This window comes from Scyliorhinus torazame, chromosome 15 (genome assembly GCF_047496885.1).
Source record: "Scyliorhinus torazame isolate Kashiwa2021f chromosome 15, sScyTor2.1, whole genome shotgun sequence".
NCBI lineage: Eukaryota > Metazoa > Chordata > Chondrichthyes > Carcharhiniformes > Scyliorhinidae > Scyliorhinus > Scyliorhinus torazame.
The window spans coordinates 154853856-154874856 of record NC_092721.1 but is presented as its reverse complement, the minus strand read 5'-3'; the positions used below and the strand labels follow the sequence as shown (position 1 = coordinate 154874856).

At 51.8% G+C, this 21001-nt stretch overlaps 1 long non-coding RNA gene across 1 annotated transcript in view; it reads left to right on the top strand.

Moving 5' to 3' along the window:
* The window catches only part of LOC140391440 (uncharacterized), a 61165-nt gene that overhangs the window by 1343 nt on the left and 38821 nt on the right, over window positions 1-21001 (top strand). The window contains exon 2 of the long non-coding RNA XR_011935070.1: window positions 19883-20053. This is a non-coding gene — a long non-coding RNA (uncharacterized lncRNA). The remainder of the gene's footprint in view (window positions 1-19882; window positions 20054-21001) is intronic.

Genomic DNA, 21001 nt, shown 5'->3' with positions numbered 1-21001 from the left:
TGAGGGAAGCAGCTGGCAGCCTCCACCTTTGATGTGCATCCTCGGGAGACACCTAGACATAGTGGTAGAGCTAGGAGGCCAAGCACATCGAAGATCACTGAGAGCACAGGGGGAGGGGGTGTAGACAGGGGTGGGGAGGGGGCTGGGTTTGGGATGTGGGGAGGTGGCACTATTGGGAGTGGGGTATTGTACAGAACATTAAACTCTTTTTTGGAAACAGGATTATCACGGGATTTGTGTGGGCCAACAAGACCCCGCGAGTTAAAAAACTGTTTTTGGAGCGCAGTCAGGGAGGGGGAGGGTTGGCGCTTCCAAATTTCTGTAGCTACTACTGGGCGGCTAATGTAGCCATGATTAGGAAATGGGTAATGTAGGAGGGGTCGGCGTGGGGGCGGCTAGAGGCGACGTCCTGCAAAGGCACCAGCCTAGGGGCACTAGTAACGGCACTGCTGCCGTTCTCGCCGGCACGATACACCACAAGCCCGGTGGTGATGGCGGCACTGAGGGTCTGAGGTCAGTGGAGAAGGCACAGGAAGGAGGAGGGGACCTCAGTTTGGACCCTGATATGGATCAATCATAGATTTGTTCCGGGGGTTTTCAAAGCTGGCACAGGGCAGGCCTTAGAAGGATGGGAGACCTGTTCATAGATGGGATTTTCCCTAGCTTGAAGGCGCTGGAGGAGAAATTCAGCCTGCCCCCTGGAAACGCCTTCAGATACCTCCAAGTCCGCGACTTTCTCAAAAAACAGGTGGGGACATTTCCATTGCTACCCCCTCGTAGGATACAGGACAGGGTGGTGTCTGGCATCTAGGTAGAAGAGAGGAAGGTGTCGGACATCTACCAAGAACTGCAGGAGGCGGAGGAAGCCTCAGTGGAGGAACTGAAGGGCAAGTGGGAGGAGGAGCTGGGTGAGGAGCTAGATGAGGGCCTGTGGGCTGATGCCCTGGCAGGGTAAATTTCTCCTCATCATGTGCCAGGCTCAGCTTAATTCAGTTTAAGGTGGTACATCGGGCACACATGACGACGGCGAGAATGAGCAAGTTTTTTGGGGTAGAGGACAGGTGCGTGAGATGTGCAGGGAGTCCAGCGAACCATGTCCATATGTTCTGGCCATGCCCGGCACTTAAAGAATTCTGGCAGGGCTTTGCGAGGGCTATGTCCAGGATTTTGGACACTCGGGTGAAGGAGAGTCCAACAATAGCGATCTTTGGGGTGTCAGAGGATCCGGGAGTGCAGGAAGCGAAAGAGGCCGAGGTTTTGGCCTTTGCCTCCCTGGTAGCCCGGAGACGGATCTTGTTAATGTGGAGAGATTCGAAACCCCCGAATGTGGAGACCTGGGTTAGTGACTTGGCTGGGTTTCTCAGCCTGGAGCGAATAAAGTTTGTCTTGAGAGGTTGCTAGGGTTCTCTCGGCGGTGGCAACCATTCCTTGATTTTCTAGGAGAGCGTTAAAATGTTAGCAGCAGCAGCAACCGGGAGGTGGGGGGTGGAGGGGGGAGGGGTGGGGGGGGGGGCGGGGGCTTAGGTGGGGAACTGTTCATTTAATGTGTATTCTCTTTGTGTATAATAATAACAGCCACCTAGTTTTGTTAAATATTTTCCTTTTATTTTTCTGTTATTGGTTATGTAAAAATTCTGTTTGAAAAAAGCTTTAATAAAAACAAATTTAAAAAAACAACTCTTTTTTGCACAACCATTATGATGCCTCTGTCATAAGGCGGCACGGGGGCACAGTGGTTAGCACTGCTGCCTCATGGCACCCCGGACCTGAGTTCCATCCCGACTCTGGAACACTGTCCGTGTGGAGTTTGCACATTCTCCCCGTGTCTGCGTGGGTCTCACCCCAACAATCCAAAGATGTGCATGGCCACCCTAAATTGCCCTGTAATTGGGGAAAAAAAGAATGGAGCGCATTAAATTAATTTTAAAAAACGATGCCTCTGTCACTTACTTCCGCAATGCAGACCGACCTCCAGACCCTTTGCCCATCTCTCCAGGGCACTCAGCCATGGACATGTCCCCGGGACTGTAACCCATCCCCTGGGTGTTCAGATGATGTGTGTGTGATGTTGCCCCCGGCATTGTTCAGGCATCAGGATGAGATTGGGATGCTAGATGATGACTGCCACATGCTACAAGGCCCGCCCACCACAGGAATCCACTTGGCATCTATGAAGTGCTCACTTAACCACGGCTGCCAATTCCCTATCAGCAATAGCCTTCAGCCACGCAGCCAGAGGCTTCAGCAGGCGGTGGGGGGTATGGGTGATCGTTGGGGCAGATGGGTTGCCCCAGGAATGGTTACGTATGATCCAGGGGTTGGCATGGTGTTGCCGTGAGCGGTTGCCCCCCCCAGGGCCTCCTCTACACCCCCCCCCCCCCCCCATGGCGGCCCACCCCTGTGGAGGGTCCCCCAACCACAGCCGAGCTTCCCCCTCCTGCCCCACACCGCCGGGCTCTGGGGCGGCACATCCAGTGCCCCTGGTCTCTTTGCCTGTGGCTACTCACCTTCTCGACTCCCCACAGAAGCCCTTCCGCCAGTTTCACGTTTGTCACAAGGAGTACTAATCAGTGCCAGCATGACCACTTGCTGGGGAGGCAGCCGAATGATGGGAGGCCATTTAATATGGGGTCACAGAATCATAGAATTTACAGCGCAGAAGGAGTCTATTTGGCCATCGAGTCTGTACCGTTTGTATATATTCATTCTATGGAAATGGGGTTGAAGTGGTGATAATTGGTTTCTCGCCACACTACGGCGAAATCCCGATTTCACCTATGGGAGCGGGCTGGTTGCATCAGAGACTGTTTGACGTGGTTCTAGTTTTTGGTATCTATTCGCTGGCCTCTTAACGCTTGGGTGAGAGTGCAACGAGGCTGCAGAATCGCGACCAAAGTGTTGATGCCGACGCAGAAGTCATGGAGGTCCATGACAGCAAAACTGGCACCGCACCTGGACCGGTTCTGCTACTATTAAGGAATAGTTAAGGGGCTAGCACTGGTGCCACGTGGAACACAATCGATTCCAATGAGAAACGGTGTGGGATTCGCTGGTTCCGCGATTGACACTCGGGGGGCTGATAAGCTGCAGCTGTATATACACACTTCACTCCCCACACACACCAACACAGCCAACAAGATGGCAGCAAGGAGAGAAGCCCCAAGGTTCATGGATGCCGAGCTGGAGACCCTCCTGGATGTGGTGGAGGAACAAAGAACAGCACAGCACAGGAACAGGCCCATCGGCCCTTCAAGTCTGCGCCGACCATGGTACCTGCCTAAACTAAAACCGTCTGCACTTACAGATTCCGTATCCTTCCATTCCCACCCGATTCATACATTTGTCTACATGCCCTTTAAATGCTGGTATCGTACCTGCTCCCACCACCTCCTCCGGCAGCGTGTTCATATTTACCATCGTCTGTGTAAAAAACCTGCCTCGCATATCTGTTCTAACCTTAACCCACACAGTTTAAACCTATGTCCCCTAGTACTTGACTCTCCTACCCTAGGAAAGAGCATCTGACTATCCACTCTGTCCATGCCACTCATAATCTTGTAGACCTCTATCTGGTCGCCTCTCAAACTCTGTTGTTCCAGTGAGGACAGACCAAATTTATCTAACCTCTCCTCATAGCTAATGCCCTCCATACCAGGCAACATCCTAGTAAACTGCTTCTGTACCCTCTCCAAAGCCTCCACATCCTTCTGATATTGTGGCGACCAGAATTGTACACCATATTCCAAATGAGGCCAAACTAAGATCCTGTACAGCTGCAACATGTCTTGTCAATTTTTATATTCAATGCCCCGATCGATGAAGGCCAGCATGCCGTATGCCTTCTTGACCACATTATCCACATGCGTTGCCACTTTCAGTGATCGGTGGACATGCACGCCCAGATCTCTCTGCCTGTCAATACTCGCAAGAGTTCACCATTTATTGTGTAATTTTTACATGCATTGGACCTTCCAAAGTGTATTACCTCACACTTGTCGGGATTAAACTCCATCTGCCATTTCTCCGCCCAAGTTTATATCCTTCTGCATCCTCTGACAATCTTCTTTACTATCCGCAACTCAACCAATTTTTGTGTCGTCTGCGAACCTACTAATCAGACCAGTTATATTTTCTTCCAAATCATTTAGATACACTATGAACAACAAAGGTCCCAGAACTGATCCCTGTGGATCATTGCTAGTCACAGCCTTCCATTCAGAAAAACACACTTCTACTACTACCTTCTGATTTCTGTGCCAAGCCAGTTCTGTATCCAACTTGCCAGCTCTCCTCTGATCCCATGTGACTTCACCTTTTGTACCATCCTTGCCCTCCCCCGCATCCTCCTCGTCAGACAAGGACTGGCATTCCTCCTCCTCCTCCAGCACATTGGCCTTTTGCTGTACGATGTTGTAGAGGACGCAGCAAGCCGCCACGATGCGGGCGATCCTCTCTGCGTCATATTGGAAGGCCCTTCAGACAGGTCCAGGCACCTAAATCGCATCTTCAGGAGACTGAAGCACTGCTTGATCACGCTCCTGGTTGCTGTATGGGCCATTGTTGTAAGGTCTCTGCATCAGTCTGTGGCCTCCAGATTGGTGTCATCAGCCATGACCACAGTGGATAACCCCTGTTGCCCTGGAGCCAACCCCTAGGCCGGGTGGGGGGGGGGGGGGGGGGTGGCATCTCGAACCATGTGAGGAATTGTCGAGTGCGCCAGGATGAAGGCATCATGCACACTGCATGGGTATTGGGCGCAGAGGTGAATGATGCGCAGCTGATGGTCACATATCAGCAGTACATTCACCGAGTGGAACCCCTTTTGGTTGGTGCAGAGCGGTCTGTTATCACAGGTGCCCATAGGGAGACAAGCATCGCATCAATCACCCCATGGACCTGGGGCATTCCATTGATGGCGGCTAATTCCGCTGTCCGGGCATCCTGGTGGGCCCGGTTCACATTGAAATAGATGTATACCGCTTGGGTGTATAGGACCTCCGCGACAGCATGGATGCACCTGTGCACCGAGGTCTGTGAGATCTGTGTCAAATCCCCACTCGGCACCTGGAAGGACCCCATTGCGTAAAAGTTCAGGTCGACCGTCACCTTGATGGCCATCGGGAACGGGTGTCCTCCCCCATATCCCCGCGGTACCAGGTGTACCATGATCTGGCAGATATGTCGCATTGCCTCTCTGCTCAGCTGGGGCCTCCGACGGCATGCCCGGTCCGGCATGTCCTCGAATGACAGGCGCACACATGAGGCCTCCTTGCCACCTGCTCCTCCTCGGCCTGTTGGGTTGCTCACTCTCCATCCTGGGCGGCTACTACCTGTTCCTCTGGGGCAGGCTCTGCTGCTGCAGCTTCATCCTCCTCGAGCACCTCCATCTCGTACAAGCCGCAGGGCATCCCCCAGCGACTAGCAGGAAGGCCACCATTGCTGGTTGAATTCCAAATTCCATTGTCTGCAGGGGTGAAAGACCGACATATTAGTATGGTGCATACTCCTGTGCCAAATCAGGTCCAACGGCCTACATGGTGGCCCTGGTTAGCACTGCGGAATCTGCCCCCACATGTCCTCCTCATCCTGCACCCCTGGCCCTGCCGATGCCCAGCACCGGGGGGCCTCTGGCCCTGGTGCCTATCCCTGATGCCAGGGGTACCGTTGGCTGGCACTGCCCTTGACAGGGGGTGGTGCCGGTTTGATGCCGATCAGCCATGCTCCGCCCCCTTGGAAGTGGCATAATCGTGTAGCGTGACGCATGCCATTGCAAAGGCGTTGGCACGTCAGAAAATCCCTACTGTGCAGAAGGAGGCCATTCGGCCCATCGAGTCTGCACCGACCATTTGAAAGACTACCCTACACAGATCCAACCACTGCCCTACCCCTGTAACCCCACCTAACCTTTGGACACTTGCGGGCAAGTCATCATGGCCAATCCACCTAACCTGCATATCTTTGAACTGTGGGAGGAAACTGGAGCACGCAGTGGAAACCCAAGCAGACACTCGGAGAACGTGCAAACTCTACACAATCACCCAAGGTCGGAATCAAACCTGGGTCCCTGGTGCTGTGAGGCAGCAGTGCTGACCACTGTGCCTCCGTACTGATATCGAAGACTAGAACGCAGACAGAGAAGGGACTGGATGGGAATTGAACTTTATGAATGGGAAGGGATGCACGCAGACTCCGAAATAGGAGGGTGTGTGGGGGTTGAGTTAGAGTGTCCCAACAGGGATGGGTCCCACAGAGATTCATGGAGGTGGGGGCGGGGAAAGACTTTCAGCAGGCCCTCCCACGATGCTCCGCCCCCGATGGGCCAAGTTCCAGACCACACGGTTGACGTGTGGTCTGAGCGGTCGGGAACCCGGCGTGGCGACTGCGGACTGTGTCCAGCGTCACCACACTTGGCTGGGATTCGTGCCGCGGATGGCAGGACGGGTCCGTGCATGGCCAACGCCATGTTGTACGGCGCAACCGCTGCAGGTCGCGCCATGCCCAGGCGCGGCCAAGGACCTGGCCATTCTCCAGCCGTTTTCGCTGTAGGTGCCAGGAGCTTCACCCGGCGCTGCTGCCAGCCCCTCACCGGTCCCGGAATCGGTGAGGGTGCCGCGCCGATTTTGGCATCGTAAAACCCCTGTGAATTCTCCGTTTCAGCCGGCACTCCTGCTGATGCCGTGGGGTGGTGAGGGGGGGGGGGGGGGGGGCGGCACCCAGCCAGTGTCCAGCCCGGCAGCCCACGGTCACGCCTCTCTCTCTCTCTCCCTCTTCAGCCATGAGGCCAGTTTTGCAATTTCTAAAAGCACAAGTGTACCGCGCCGTCGGGAGCTCGCCCCATCGGAAGCGGAGAATCGTGTAGCCCCTGGAGAATACCGGGTCAGGCCCGCCAATGACATGCAAACTGTTGACGCCGCTGTCGAGGTGACGGAGAATTGTGATTTGGTGTCAAATCGACGTCAGCCGCCATTTTGCCGTCGTTACCTATTCTCCGCTCAATCGCGTTTCCTGATTTTGGTGTCAGACAATGGAGAATCCTGCCCATAAACTTTGCAAAGGCATTTGACAAAGTACCCCACAATAGATTTGTGTGTAAATGTCATGACTAGCCATAGGAGGAGTTCCCTAAAAGTATTTGACCCGGGCGAGACCCCGCTTTATCATCGTCCAGCTGGGATACCCGCTAATTATTACAAACCCGGGTGAGTAGGAATGACTGGCCCCATATCTTTATTCAACCCTCCCTTGGGTACTTGTTCCAGACTCAAATGTTTTGTTTAAAAAGGAGCCAATTCAACCACATTTTCTTGAGTTAAGACAGAATTCCCAGAATTCAGAAGGAGGCCATTAGGCCCTTTGGGTCTGCACTGGCCCTTGGAAGGAACACCCTAACTGGGCCCCGCATCCACCCTACAACCCAGTAACCCCATTCAACCTTTAGGACACTGAGGGGCAATTGAGCATGGCCAATCCACCTAAGCTGCTCATCTTTCGACTGTGGAAGGAAACTTGAGCATCCGGGGGAAAACTACGCAGACATTTTTTTCCCATAAATTTAGTGTACCTGATGCACGATCAATTAGACTCGAAGACAAGGTTGTATCATAACTGAAGGCTTTAATAGGCTAGATCTGTTCCCCAGCAGCTTCGGTACAGAATGAGGGCTGCTGGAACGGCACCTGTTCTTATACCCCGCCTGTCAGGGCGGAGCCAATACCAAACAGCCAATGGTAAGCTGCTAGGCTTACCCAATGGTCTACAGCCTCTCGGGTACCGCAATACCTGATACTACCACATTCACCCCCTGTTAAAAAAGAATCCGGCGGGGGTGGTGGCCAGTGGTTACAATTGCATTGAACATGGTATGACCAGATATGGAGGTACCGTGAGTATTTACAAGTGTGGGAGATATATATATAGTCAGCGTTCATGTACAGTTACAGTGTAGCAATCAGTCGGTCGGGTGGCCTGGTCGTCCTCCTGGATCGTCTGAGTTCTGGTGGGGGTCCGGGCGTCTGCGACTCCGGGAGCGTGGCTTCGTCGTCCATGGCAGCTTTGTCACCCCTAGGCAGCGCTGGTGGGGCAAATGGTTGACACGAGAGGGGGGTGCCTGTAGGGGACGTCGGTGGGTGGGATGGCTGAGGTAGGAGCGGCGGGAGGACCTACCCCCCAGTGAGGTGCTGTGGGGGGGGGGGGGGGTTAGGGTTAGGGGGCAATGGTTCGGGTGCGCGTGGGGTTCCGGCGGGTGCCAGGTCCCGGAGGGAGACTGTATCTTGCCGGCCGTCAGGGAACGCCACGTAGGCATACTGGGGGTTAGCGTGCAGCAGGTGGACCCTCTCAACCAATGGGTCCGACTTGTGCGCCCGCACGTGCTTCAGAAGCAGGATGGGTCCGGGTGTCGCTAGCCAGGTTGGGAGCGAGGTCCCGGAGGAGGACTTCCTGGGGAAGACAAGGAGACGTTCATGAGGTGTCTGATTGGTAGTTGTACAGAGCAGCGACCGAATGGCGTGGAGGGCATCCGGGAGGACTCCCTGCCAGCGGGAGACTGGGAGATTCCTGGACTGTAGGGCCAGTAGGACGGTCTTCCAGACCGTTCCGTTCTCCCTCTCTACCTGCCCGTTTCCCCGGGGGTTGTATCTGGTCGTCCTGCTTGAGGCGATGCCCTTGCTGAGCAGGAATTGACGCAGTTCGTCGCTCATAAAGGAGGACCCCCTATCACTGTGTATGTACGCGGGTAACCCGAACAGTGTAAAGATACCCTGGAGGGCCTTGATGACAGTGGTAGTGGTCATGTCGGGACAGGGGATGGCGAACGGGAACCGGGAGTACTCGTCAATCACGTTCAGGAAGTACGTGTTGCTGTCGGTGGAGGGGAGGGGGCCTTTGAAGTCCATACTGAGGCGTTCAAAGGGACGGGAAGCCTTTATCAGGTGCGCCCTCTCTGGCCGGTAGAAGAGCGGTTTGCACTCCGCGCAGATTTGGCAGTCCCTGGTGACTGTCCTGACCTCCTCGATGGAGTAGGGCAGGTTGCGGGCCTTAATGAAGTGGAAAACGCGAGTGACCCCTGGGTGGCAGAGGTCCTCGTGGAGGGCTCGGAGGCGGTCCACTTGTGCGGTGGCACACGTGCTGCAGGACAGGGCACGGGAGGCTCGTTTAGCTTCCCAGGATGGTACAAGATCTCGTAGTTGTACAGTAAGAAGTCTTACAACACCAGGTTAAAGTCCAACAGGTTTGTTTCGATGTCACTAGCTTTCGGAGTGCTGCTCCTTCCTCAGGTGAATGAAGAGGTATGTTCCAGAAACATGTATATAGACAAATTCAAAGATGCCAGACAATGCTTGGAATGTGACCATTAGCAGGTGATTAAATCTTTACAGATCCAGAGATGGGGTAACCCCCAGGTTAAAGAGGTGTGAATTGTGAATTGTGTCAAGCCAGGACAGTTGGTAGGATTTCGCAGGTCAGATGGTGGGGGATGAATGTAATGCGACATGAATCCCAGGTCCCGGTTGAGGCCGCACTCATGTGTGCGGAACTTGGCTATAGGTTTCTGCTCGGTGATTCTGCGTTGTCGCGCATCCTGAAGGCCGCCTTGGAGAACGCTTACCCGGAGATCAGAGGCTGAATGCCCTTGACTGCTGAAGTGTTCCCCGACTGGAAGGGAGCATTCCTGCCTGGTGATTGCGCGACAGTCTATATACATGTTTCTGGAACATACCTCTGTGCTCACCCCAGTCTGGGGTGAGTCTGGAACATACTGTGCTCACCCCAGTCCAACGCCGGCATCTCCACATCGTAGTTGTAGGTGGAGAGTTCGATCCTCCACCGCAAGATCTTGTCGTTTTTTATCTTGCCCCGCTGTGCATTATCGAACATGAACGCCACCGACCGTTGGTCAGTGAGGAGAATGAATCTCCTGCCGGCCAGGTAATGCCTCCAGTGTCGCACAGCTTCTACTATGGCTTGAGCCTCCTTTTCGACTGAGGAATGGCGAATTTCTGAAGCATGGAGGGTATGGGAGAAGAAGGCCACGGGTCTGCCTGCTTGGTTGAGGATTGCGGCCAGAGCTACTTCGGACGCATCGTTCTCGACCTGGAAGGGGAGGGACTCGTCGATGGCCCGCATCGCGGCCTTTGCAATGTCTTCTTTGATGCGGCAGAAGGCCTGGCGGGCCTCCATCGACAGGGGGAAGGTTGTGGACTGGATTAGCGGCCGGGCTTTGTCTGCGTAGTTAGGGACCCACTGTGCGTAATAGCTGAAAAACCCGAGGCAGCGCTTCAGGGCCTTGGGGCAGTGAGGAAGGGGGAACTCTATAAGGGGGAGCATGCGTTCAGGGTCGGGGCCTATGACTCCATTTCACACTACTTAGCCGAGAATGGCTAGGCGGTCAGTGCTAAAGACGCATTTATCCTTATTGTACGTTAAGTTAAGGACTTTTGCGGTCTGGAGAAATTTTTGGAGGTTGGTGTCGTGGTCCTGCTGGTCATGGCCGCAGGTGGTGACGTTATCAAGATACGGGAACGTTGTGCGTGAGCCGTACCGGTCAACCATTCGGTCCGTCTCGCGTTGGAAGACCGAGACCCCATTAGTGACACCAAAGGGAACCCTTAAAAATTGGTAGAGCCGCCCATCTGCTTCAAAGGCAGTGTACTTGCGGTCACTAGTGCGGAGGGGTAGCTGATGGTAGGCGGACGTGAGATCCACCGTGGAGAAGACCTTGTATTGCGCAATCCAGTTCACCAGGTCGGATATGCGGGGGAGAGGGTACGCATCCAGTTGCATAAACCTGTTGATGGTCTGACTGTAGTCAATGACCATCCTATGTTTCTCCCCGGTCTTTACCACCACTACTTGAGCTCTCCAGGGACTGTTGCTAGCTTCAATGACCCCTTCCCTCAGTAGCCTTTGGACCTCTGACCTGATGAACGTCCGGTCCTGGGCACTGTATCGTCTGCTCCTGGTGGCGACGGGTTTGCAATCCGGGGTGATGTTCGCAAACAGGGAAGAAGGGTCGACCTTAAGGGTCGCGAGGCCGCAGACAGTAAGGGGGCTATAGGGCCGCCGAATTTAAAAGTGAGGCGTTGCAAGTTACATTGGAAGTCCAACCCCAGGAGTGTAGCCGCGCAGAGGTGCGGCAGGACATTAAGGGGGAAATTTTGAATTTCCTGCCTTGGACAGTGAGGTTTGCTAGGCAGAACCCCTTTATCTCCACTGAGTGTGACCCGGAGGCCAGGGAGATTCTTTGGTTTACAGGGTGGGTAACAAGTGAACAGCGCCTTACCGTGTCGGGGTGTATAAAGCTCTCCGTGCTCCCAGAGTCGATCAGGCAAGACGTCTCGTGGCCGTTGATGAAGATCGTAGTCGTTGCTGTTGCGAGTGACTGAGGTCGATTTTGGTCCAGCGTCACCGAGGCCAGGTGGAGCAGTTGTGGGCTGTGATCGGACAGCATGTAGTCGGCTGTGCTGGGGGCCTGGGGCCCCATCCAAGATGGCGTCGCCCATGGATCGCGCATGGTGGTCGGGGATGTACAAAATGGCGGCGGGGATGGACAAAATGGCGGCGCCCATCCGTCCAGCATGGCGTCCGAGGGGCAAGATGGCCACGGCCGTGGGTCGGGCGTGGTCCTCGGATGGGGGGTGGCGGTGAGTGCTGGCCGCCTGGGGCCCGAAGGGAAGGTTGCCGCGGCGGTCCGGAGTCGTTGGAGACCGCAGCCACGGCTCGTGCTTGGCAGACATCCACAAAATGGCCCTTCTTGCCGCACCCTTTGCAGGTGGAGGTGCGGGCTGGGCAGCGTTGATGGGGGTGCTTCGCCTGCCTGCAGATGAAGCAACGGGGCCCAACGGAGCTAGCGGGCCGTCTTACAGCACAGGCCTGCGGGGACACGGGGAAGGTCAGTGGGGCTGCCGCTGCGGGATGCCACACAGCCCAGGGGGCCGCCGCATGGTCGGGCGCATAGGACTGTGCGTTTCTGGAGGCAATATCCATGGACCCGTGCCAGGGCCCGTGCTTCTCTCAGTCCCAGGGTGTCCTTTTCTAAAAGTCTTTGTCGGATCTCTGAAGAGCTCATACCTGCTACGAATGCATCCCAGATTAGACGTTCTGTGTGCTCGCTGCCTGAAATTTGCGGGCAGCCACAGTTTCTGCCCAGCACCATTAGCGTACGGTAAAAGTCATCCAGTGATTCCCCAGGGCTTTGCCGTATAGTTGCAAGTAGGTGACATGCGTAGACCTGGTTTACAGGGCGTATGTAATGTCCCTTTAACAGTTCGATCGCATCATCAGAGTCCTCCACCTCCTCGATGAGGGAGAAGATTCCAGGGCTTACTCTCGAGTGCAGGAGATGCAATTTCTATTCTCCTGAGGGGGTGCCTCCGGCCGTCTCGAGATAGCCTTTAAAGCACGCCAGCCAGTGCTTAAAAATCGCAGCCGAGTTCTCCGCGTGGGGACTGAGTTGTAGACACACCGGCTTGATTCGGAGATCCATTCTTTCAGCTCAAGAGTAGTCTATTAAATTGATGCACGATCAATTAGACTCGAAGACGAGGTTGTATCATAACTGAAGGCTTTAATAGTCTAGATCTGTTCCCCAGCAACTTCGGTACAGAATGATGGCTGCTGGGACGGCACCTGTTCTTACACCACGCCTGTCAGGGAGGAGCCACATACCAAACAGCCAATGGTAAGCCTCTCGGGTACCGCAATACCTGATACTACCACAGTACCCAATTCACTTTTTTTCCAATTAAGGGGCAATTTAGCGTGTTCAATCCACCTAGCCTGCACATCTTTAGGTTGTGGGGGCGAAACCCACGCAAACACGGGGAGAATGTGCAAACTCCACACGGACAGTGACCCAGAGCGGGGATCGAACTTGGGACCTCGGCACCGTGAGGCAACAGGGCTAACCCACCGCCACCGTGCTGCCCGGAAATCTACGCAGACACGAGGAGAAAGTGAAAACTCCACACAGGCCGTCACCCGAGGTCAGAATTGAACTCGGGTCCCTGATGCTGTGAGGCAGCAGTGCTAACCACTGTGCTACCGTTAGATAGAATATGTTTCTTAACTACTAAAAAAAAGTAAGAAAGGGTGGCACGTGGCACAATGGTTAACGCTGCTGCCTACGGCGCTGAGGACCCGGGTTCAAATCCTGGTCCTCGGTCACTGTCCGTGTGGAGTTTGTGCATTCGCCTTGTGTCTGCGTGGGTTTCACCCCCACAACCCAAAGATGTGAAGGTTAGGTGGATTGGCCACGCTAAATTGCCCCTTAATTAGAAAAAATAATAGGGTACTCTAAATTTAAAACGAAAGGTAAGAAGAAATGGTAACACACATGCATTTATAAATGGATTAGAAATAAATAAAAAGAGAAGTTGTACAGAAGTCCTTGAGAAGACGGGAGTAGATGCTGATGAATTATGGCCCATGGAATTCTTTCCAGTGTAGCTAGCTTCCGCTGTCGAATAGTTGTTTCTTCGTTTCGAGTGTCCTGTGGTTCAATCGAGATTTCAGTTCTTTGTCCAGCTGCAGTCTTTTGCAGACGCTGCCCTGGGCCACTTAATATATAATATAATATAATAATAGCCTTCAGCGTCAAGCACTGCTATTTCTAAGCCCAACACACACAGACCAACCTGCAGAGAGAGGAAGAGAGAGAGTGAATTACATGAGAATGCCTGAAAGCCTCAAATGCCTGTTAGCTATCAACCCCCAGATGTGTATTCCAAGGGGTATGTACTCATCTGGCGATGCTGTTATAGCCAGGGTCCTGGAGACAAAATAATTGTTAAGTTCCTTTATCTCTCAGTGATGGTAGTCAGGCTTAGAATGTCTTTTACAAATACCTTGAATTGTCTGGACCCATAGGAAGATGTCCCATTGTTCCACGGAGACCCCCTGCTGTCATTCCTGTCAGCAGCTAATGGTGCATTCATCAGCCATCTTTAGTGTCTCATTTCCATTTTAAAACACATATAACTTGGGTGATTTTAAAGTTCAATATTTCGACATCTTACTCCAAGTTTTTCCCTATTGCAGCAGTAAAATAGAAGCACATACTATTTAAAGGACAGTGGTAACTGGGTATAAAATTGGCTCAGGAATAGAAGACAGAGCGCAGTGATGAACAGATGCTTTTCTGACCAGAAAAAAGTTTGCAGCTACGTTCTTAAAACATTTTTTTTTCCAGTACCCGATTCATTTTTTTTTCCCAATGAAGGGGCAATTTAGCGTGGCCAATCCATCTACCCTGCACATCTTTGGGCTGTGGGGGGTGAGACCCACGCAATGTGCAAACTCCACACAGACAGTGTCCCAGGACTGGGATTGAACCCAGCTCCTCGGCGCTGCGCCACCGTGCAGTGAGGTTCATCAGAGATTGTTATTAGGGCCATTGCTTTTCTTGTTATAAAAAATGACCCCGGCTTAGCTACAGGAAGTACAATATTGAAGTTTGTGATTGACGCAAAACTTGGCAACGTGGTAAATAGTGAACATGTCAGCAGTGGACTTTAGGAGGTCGTTGCAGATTGGTAAATAGGCAGACATGCGCAAGATGCAATTTAATGTAGATAAGTATGAAATGATGCACTTTGAGAGGAACAACATGGAGAAGCAGTATAATCTGATCAGACAGATATGAAGACAAATTAAATACTTGGTTTTGTAAACAGCCATTCAATGCACAAACAAGGGAGTCACGCTAAAGTTTTATCAGTCACTGATGAGGCTTTTGCTGGAGTATTGTGTACACTCCAGGGCACCAAGGTTAAAGTTACATTCAAAATTATGAGGGGATTTGATAAAATAGAGAGAAATGTTTTATAATAACCTTTATTGGCACAAGTAGGCTTACATTAACATTGCATTGAAGTTACTGTGAAAATCCCCTCGTCGCCACATTCCGGCGCCTGTTCGGGTACACAGAGGGAGAATTCAGAATATCCAAATTACCTGCGCGGGATTTTCCACTCCCGCGCCGAAGTGGCCGCGCCGTCGTGAACGCCGTCGAGGTTCACGACGGCGCGAAACGGCCCTGATCCCGAACGATTCAGGCCCTGACAATGGGCTAGGATCGGGGCCGCGTCATCTACACGCGCCAGGCCTTGTCGCCCGCGTAAAGGCGGCGCCGCATAGATGACGCGGCCGGCGCCGCATAACTGGCGTCATCCGCGCATGCGTGGGTTGGCCGGCGCCAACCCGCGCATGCGTGGTTGCCGTCCTCTCTAAGTCCGCCCCGCAAGAAGATGGCGGACGGATCTTGCGGGGCCGCGGAAGGAAGGAGGTCCTCCTTCAGAGAGGGCGGCCCGACGATCGGTGGGCACCGATCGCGGGCCACCCCACATTTGAGGTACCCCCCGGTGCAGGATCCCCTCTCCCCCCCCCCCCCCCCCCCGCAGGCCGCCCCCCCAGCATTCACGCACTGTTCACGACGGCAGCGACCAGGTGTGGACGGCGCCGGGGGGAACCCGCCGTTTTGGCCTGGCCGCTCGGCCCATCCGGGCCTGAGAATAGCGGGGGTGCCGGAGAATCGCCATTTTGGGTGTCTCCGGCGATTCTCCGGCCTGCGGCCCGCGGAACTCGACCGGGCCGTGCCCGCCGCTTGGGAGAATCGCGGGAGGGCATCGAAATTTTGGCGGCCCAGGCGATTCTCCCAACCGGCGCGGGAGTGGAGAATCTCACCCCCTATCTTTCGGGACTTGTGGGAGGAAAGTGGAGCACCCGGAGGAAACCCACGCAGACACGGGGAGAATGTGCAGACTCCACACAGACACTCACCCAAGCCGGGAATCGAACCTTGGACGCTGGAAGCTACCCACTGTGCTACCGTGCTGCCCCATCAGTGGGTCAGTAACTAGAATAATAGATTTAAAATCATTGGGAAGGAAGTAACCATTGTACCAGATGACCATAGACTGCTTTCCCCTTTGAGGGGGAAGAGCTGACATTATTTAACCTGAGCATCACCACACCTCAGGTGAGGGGCAAGGCCTCATGAATAACCTCAGCCAGTGTAGGAATTAAACCTATGCTGTTGGCCTCAAAACCTGTGCATCATGAACCAGCTGCCCAGCCAACTGAGCTAAACTGGCACCAAGGGGAAATGAGAATAAATGTTCTCGTTCAGAGGGCTGTTAAGATTTTGAGTGGATCAGAAATGGTGATGGAGGGGCAGCATGTGGCGAAGTGGTTAGCACTGGGACTGCGGCGCTGAGGACTCTGGTTCGAATCCCGGCCCTGGGTCACTGTCTGTGTGGAGTTTGCACATTCTCCCTGTGTCTGCGTGGGTTTCACCTCCACAACCCAAAGATGTGCTGGTTAGGTGGATTGGCCATGCTAGATTGACCCTTAATTGGAAAAAGAAAAATAATTGGGTACTCTAAATTTATATTAAAAAAGAGAAATGGTGATGGAGTCAAATGTGCTAGAACTTGCATGTTTCAAAAAATTCTTTGAAATTGTTGTCCATCCCTAATTGCCCTTGAAAAGGTTGTGCTGAGCACCTTTTTGAACTGCTGCAATCCCTCTAGTAAAAAGTAATTGAGCACGTACTGTTAAAGAGGTCCAGCTTGCAAGTTTATGGAATGAAATTGGAGTGCGGGTTTAATTGAACAGCTTTATCATAGGATCAACAAAGGCAAGACAGGTTGAATGGCCTCTTTCAATGCTGTACAATTTTATGATTCTATCCTATGACGTATTTATTCAATTGCCTTTGAAGGTTACTATTCAATCCGCTTCCACAACTCTTTCAGGCACTCTATTACAGATTATAATAACTTTGTGTAAAAACATTCTGCCTGATGTCACCTCTGGTTTATTCGCAAAGTACAATCTCATGTCCTCCCGTTACTGATCTTTCTGCCACTGGAAACGGTTTCTTTTTATTTACTCTATCAAGATTCCTCCATGATTTTGAACACATTTATCAGATCTCCCCTTAATTCGCTGTGTTCTGAGGAGAATAATTCTGATCTTGCCATGTTACTAACCTCCTGCATCCCTGATGCCATTCTAGTAAAGCTTATCTGCATCCTCTCCACGGGCTTTGATGTCCTTTTTAAGATGAGGTGTCCAGGTTTGGGGCCTAATCAATGTTTATAAAAATTTAGCATAAATGCCTATTCCTCTATTTAACTAACCAATGATTCTATCTGCCTATTTAACAGCCCCTTAATTCATCCCATTACATTCAAATCTTGTGTTTGTAAAGCCCTAAGGTTGCTGCACCCCCTTTAAAATTGTACCATTGAGTCTTGTCATTCATCACCACAATTTTCCATGTTGAAACTAATTCTCCATCGTGTCCCTGTTCTGTTGGAGTTTGTTACTGATTGCTAGGTTGTAGTCGCCTTGTGGAATGCAGTTAAAGCTTGTGGGGATTTTGTGATTTAAGGTATTCAGATGGTTAGCACTGTTGCTTCACAGCTCTAGGGACTTGGGCTCAATTCCGGCCTCAGGTGGCTGACTCTGTGGAGTTTACACTTTCTCCCTGTGTCTGTGTGGGTTTCCTCCGGTTGCTCCAGTTTCCTCCCACAGTCCAAAGATGTGCAGGTTAGGTGGATTAGCCATGATCAATACGCAGGGTTACAGGGATACGGAAGGGGAGAGAGCCTAGGTAGAGGGTTTGTTTTGAGGGGCGGTGTAGGCATGATCTCCACTGTACGGATTCTATGGAAATTTTAAAAAATCCTTTTTTCGCACCTTGTTCAACGTTTTGTGCCTTCATCTGTAATATATTCACCAGTGGATGGTATGTATTTCCCTTTGGGATTTCCCTTCACCCCTTATGGGAAGGGAGTATAAGATCAGGAGCAATGCATGGAGTTTGAAATGGACCAGACACTTCTGCTGGTGTCAAGCTCCACCACCAGCAGTCAATGCCTTTGTGTTGACATTCAGGTGGTCATATCCTAACCTCATAACTTGCTGATGCTTGATGCACCAGAGCTGACACCTGTCCCTAATTAACTTGCTGCAACTGTGAAAATCAGTGCGGCACTCTGTTCCTATTCCTTTAAAAATATTTTTTTTAGAGTACCCAATTCATTTTCTCCAATTAAGGGGCAATTTAGTATGGCCAATCCACCTACCCTGCACATCTTTGGTTTGTGGGGGCGAGACCCACGCAAACACGGGGAGAATGTGCAAACTCCACACGGACAGTGACCCAGAGCCGGGATCGAACCTGGGACCTCAGCGCCGTGAGACAGCAGTGCTAACCACTGCGCCACCGTGCTGCCCTTCCTATCCTTTTTAAAATAAATTTAGAGTACCCAATTATATTTTTCTAATTAAGGGGCAATTTAGCGTGGTCAATTCACCTACCCTGCACATGTCTTTGGGTTGTGGGAGTGAGAACCACACAGACACAGGGAGAATGTGCAAACTCCACATGGACAGTGACCCGGGGCCAGGATCGAACCAGGATCCTTGGTGGCGCGAGGCCTCTGTTCCTATTCCACTGGTCTCTCTCAGGCGACTTCAAAGGACATTTTGCAATACCTGCCAATCTGTACATTACTCCATCAAGCAAGCATATCCTTTTATGAGCAACTCAGTTCATCAGTCCTGCAGACCTTGCACAATTTTGAAGAATGAATAATTTTACCCAGATTAGATAAAATTGTTTTAGGCCCCTTTCGGGAATTTTTTGTCACCGAACTAGCATTCCTGAGACCTAGGGCAATGCTCTGTGGACCTGGGTTCAAATCCCACCACAGCAGATGGTGAAATTTAGAACCATAGAATTCCTACAGTGCAGAAGGAGGCCATTCGGCCCATTGGGTCTGCACCAACCCTCTGAAAAAGCACCCCGCCCAGGCCCACTCCCCGCCATTTTATCATGGCCAATCCATCTAACCTGCACATCTTTGGACTGTGGGAAGAAACCGGACCCCCTGAAGGAAACCCACGCAGACACAGGGAGAAAGTGCATACTCCACACAGACAGTCATCCCTGGTCCTTGAGAGGCAGCAGTGCTAACCACTGTGCCACCATGCTGGTGAAATCCATTGGTTAACTTGGCCGGTTGCAATTCATTCAATTAAATTTGAATTGAATAAAAATCTGGACTTAACAATCTACAGGTGACCATGAAATCATTGGTTGATTATCACTAAAACCCACTTGGTTCACTAATGTCCTTTAGAGAAGGAAATCTGCCATCCTTACCTGGTCTGGCCTACATGTGACTCCAGACCCACAGCAATGTGGTTGACTACTAAACCAAATGCCCCCTCAAGGGCAATTGGGGGTTGGACAATAAATCCTGGCGCAGCCAATAGTGCCCACATCCAATGAAAGAATTTTTAAAAATTCCTTTGGCTTGCAACTGGCCTGAAATGTAACACGCCTCATACATATGAATGCATGTTACCCAGTAAGCAGCATTAATACATTACAAAATCACAGCACTGTCCACAGGTTTCAAAATAATTTAAAAAAAATTAATTTCAAGTACCCAATACATTTTTCCAATTAAGGGGCAATTTAGGGTGGCTAATCCACCTACCCTGCACCTTTTTTTGGGTTGGGAGGGTGAGGCCCACACAGACATGGGGAGAATGTGCAAACTCCTGTTTTGGGACAGTGTTTAGACAACTCCGAAGTATATTATGGAGTTTACCTGACCTATAACGGTTTGTTGAATTTGGCTGGGAATGAGCACAAGAGCCTGCCTGTCAGGTGTTCTTCAACGGACTTCTTAGGCACTTTTAATCAAAAAACAAGCTTTAATCTAAGAATTTAGTTGACATTTGTATAAACACACAGCAAGAATTTTTATCAATTACAAACACAATGACCCCACACAGCTACAGTAATCTATATTTAATCCTCAATGAATTCCCCCTTAACTGTTCCAATTTAATAATTCCGCTTCAGCCCCGATGCCCCAAGACCTTGACCCAAGGAGGATGTGTTTTATTGAGGGACGGCTCCACGAAGCACACCAGCATCACCTGTCAAGCTGGGAGGCTAAAGAACGTCAGCACAGCTGGCCACTGCATCATCCAATGTAGGAAGAGGATGAATGATTTCATCCACTCCGCCAGGGTAAGTCACCATTCAATGCCCTCCAATATCAATCTCTCAACATGGTATCATGCTATTCTCTCCAGGTTTTCACACAAACATTAGCGGGAGACACATCTCATCACTGACTTGCTCATGGAAACTTTCACATCACCACCATCTGATCTGTCATGTTGCTCACAACCTGGCCCTTCTGGGGAGAGCTCACCGCATCCAGGGGACATGCACTTTACCCAATCTCTGCGCCATCCCTTCTGATCACATGTCTTTCTTTTGTCTTCACCCAGCCCCAGGGCAAACTGGCACAGAGCAGAGAGGAAGGATCCAGACCCAGGGAAGGGCTGACATTGGGCCCCTTATCCAGTTCGGCAAGGATGGCACGGAACTAGCTGGGGAGAACAGAGATTGCTCGCATGGGGTAGGGGAGATAGGCTTGTCCCAGCAACCTAGTACAGATGACACCTCCATGATTTTATCACATCACAGAATCTGCTGTGGTGGCTAATTCATAGAATCCCTACATATCAGAAGGAGGCCATTCGGCCCATTGCGTCTGTACTGATCCTCTGAAAGAGCACCCCATCCAGGTCTACAGTCCCGCCCTACCCCGAAAACACCACCTAACCTGGAGACCAGCCACTTGCTGAATTTAAGTCAGATTTTGGGCCTTTGCTTCTGACAGATGAATGGCTGTCAACACAACGCTGGAGATGTAATTACAGGCAGTGGCGGACCATTAGGCAGTGATGCGGCAGTCACTCAGCAGAGTGGAGCAAATAATGGAGGAGTTCCATTCTGTCAGATTTTGTGAGTCCGATCTGCTAGCACCTCATGGCCAACATGGGAAAGTTGGCAACCACCATGCGGGCCTTGGTCCAGCCAGCTTTACCATATTTGCACTCAACGCTCGACCCCTGGCCACAAACACTATTGGGCAGCATCAGTGTCTAAGTGAGAGGGGGACAAAGC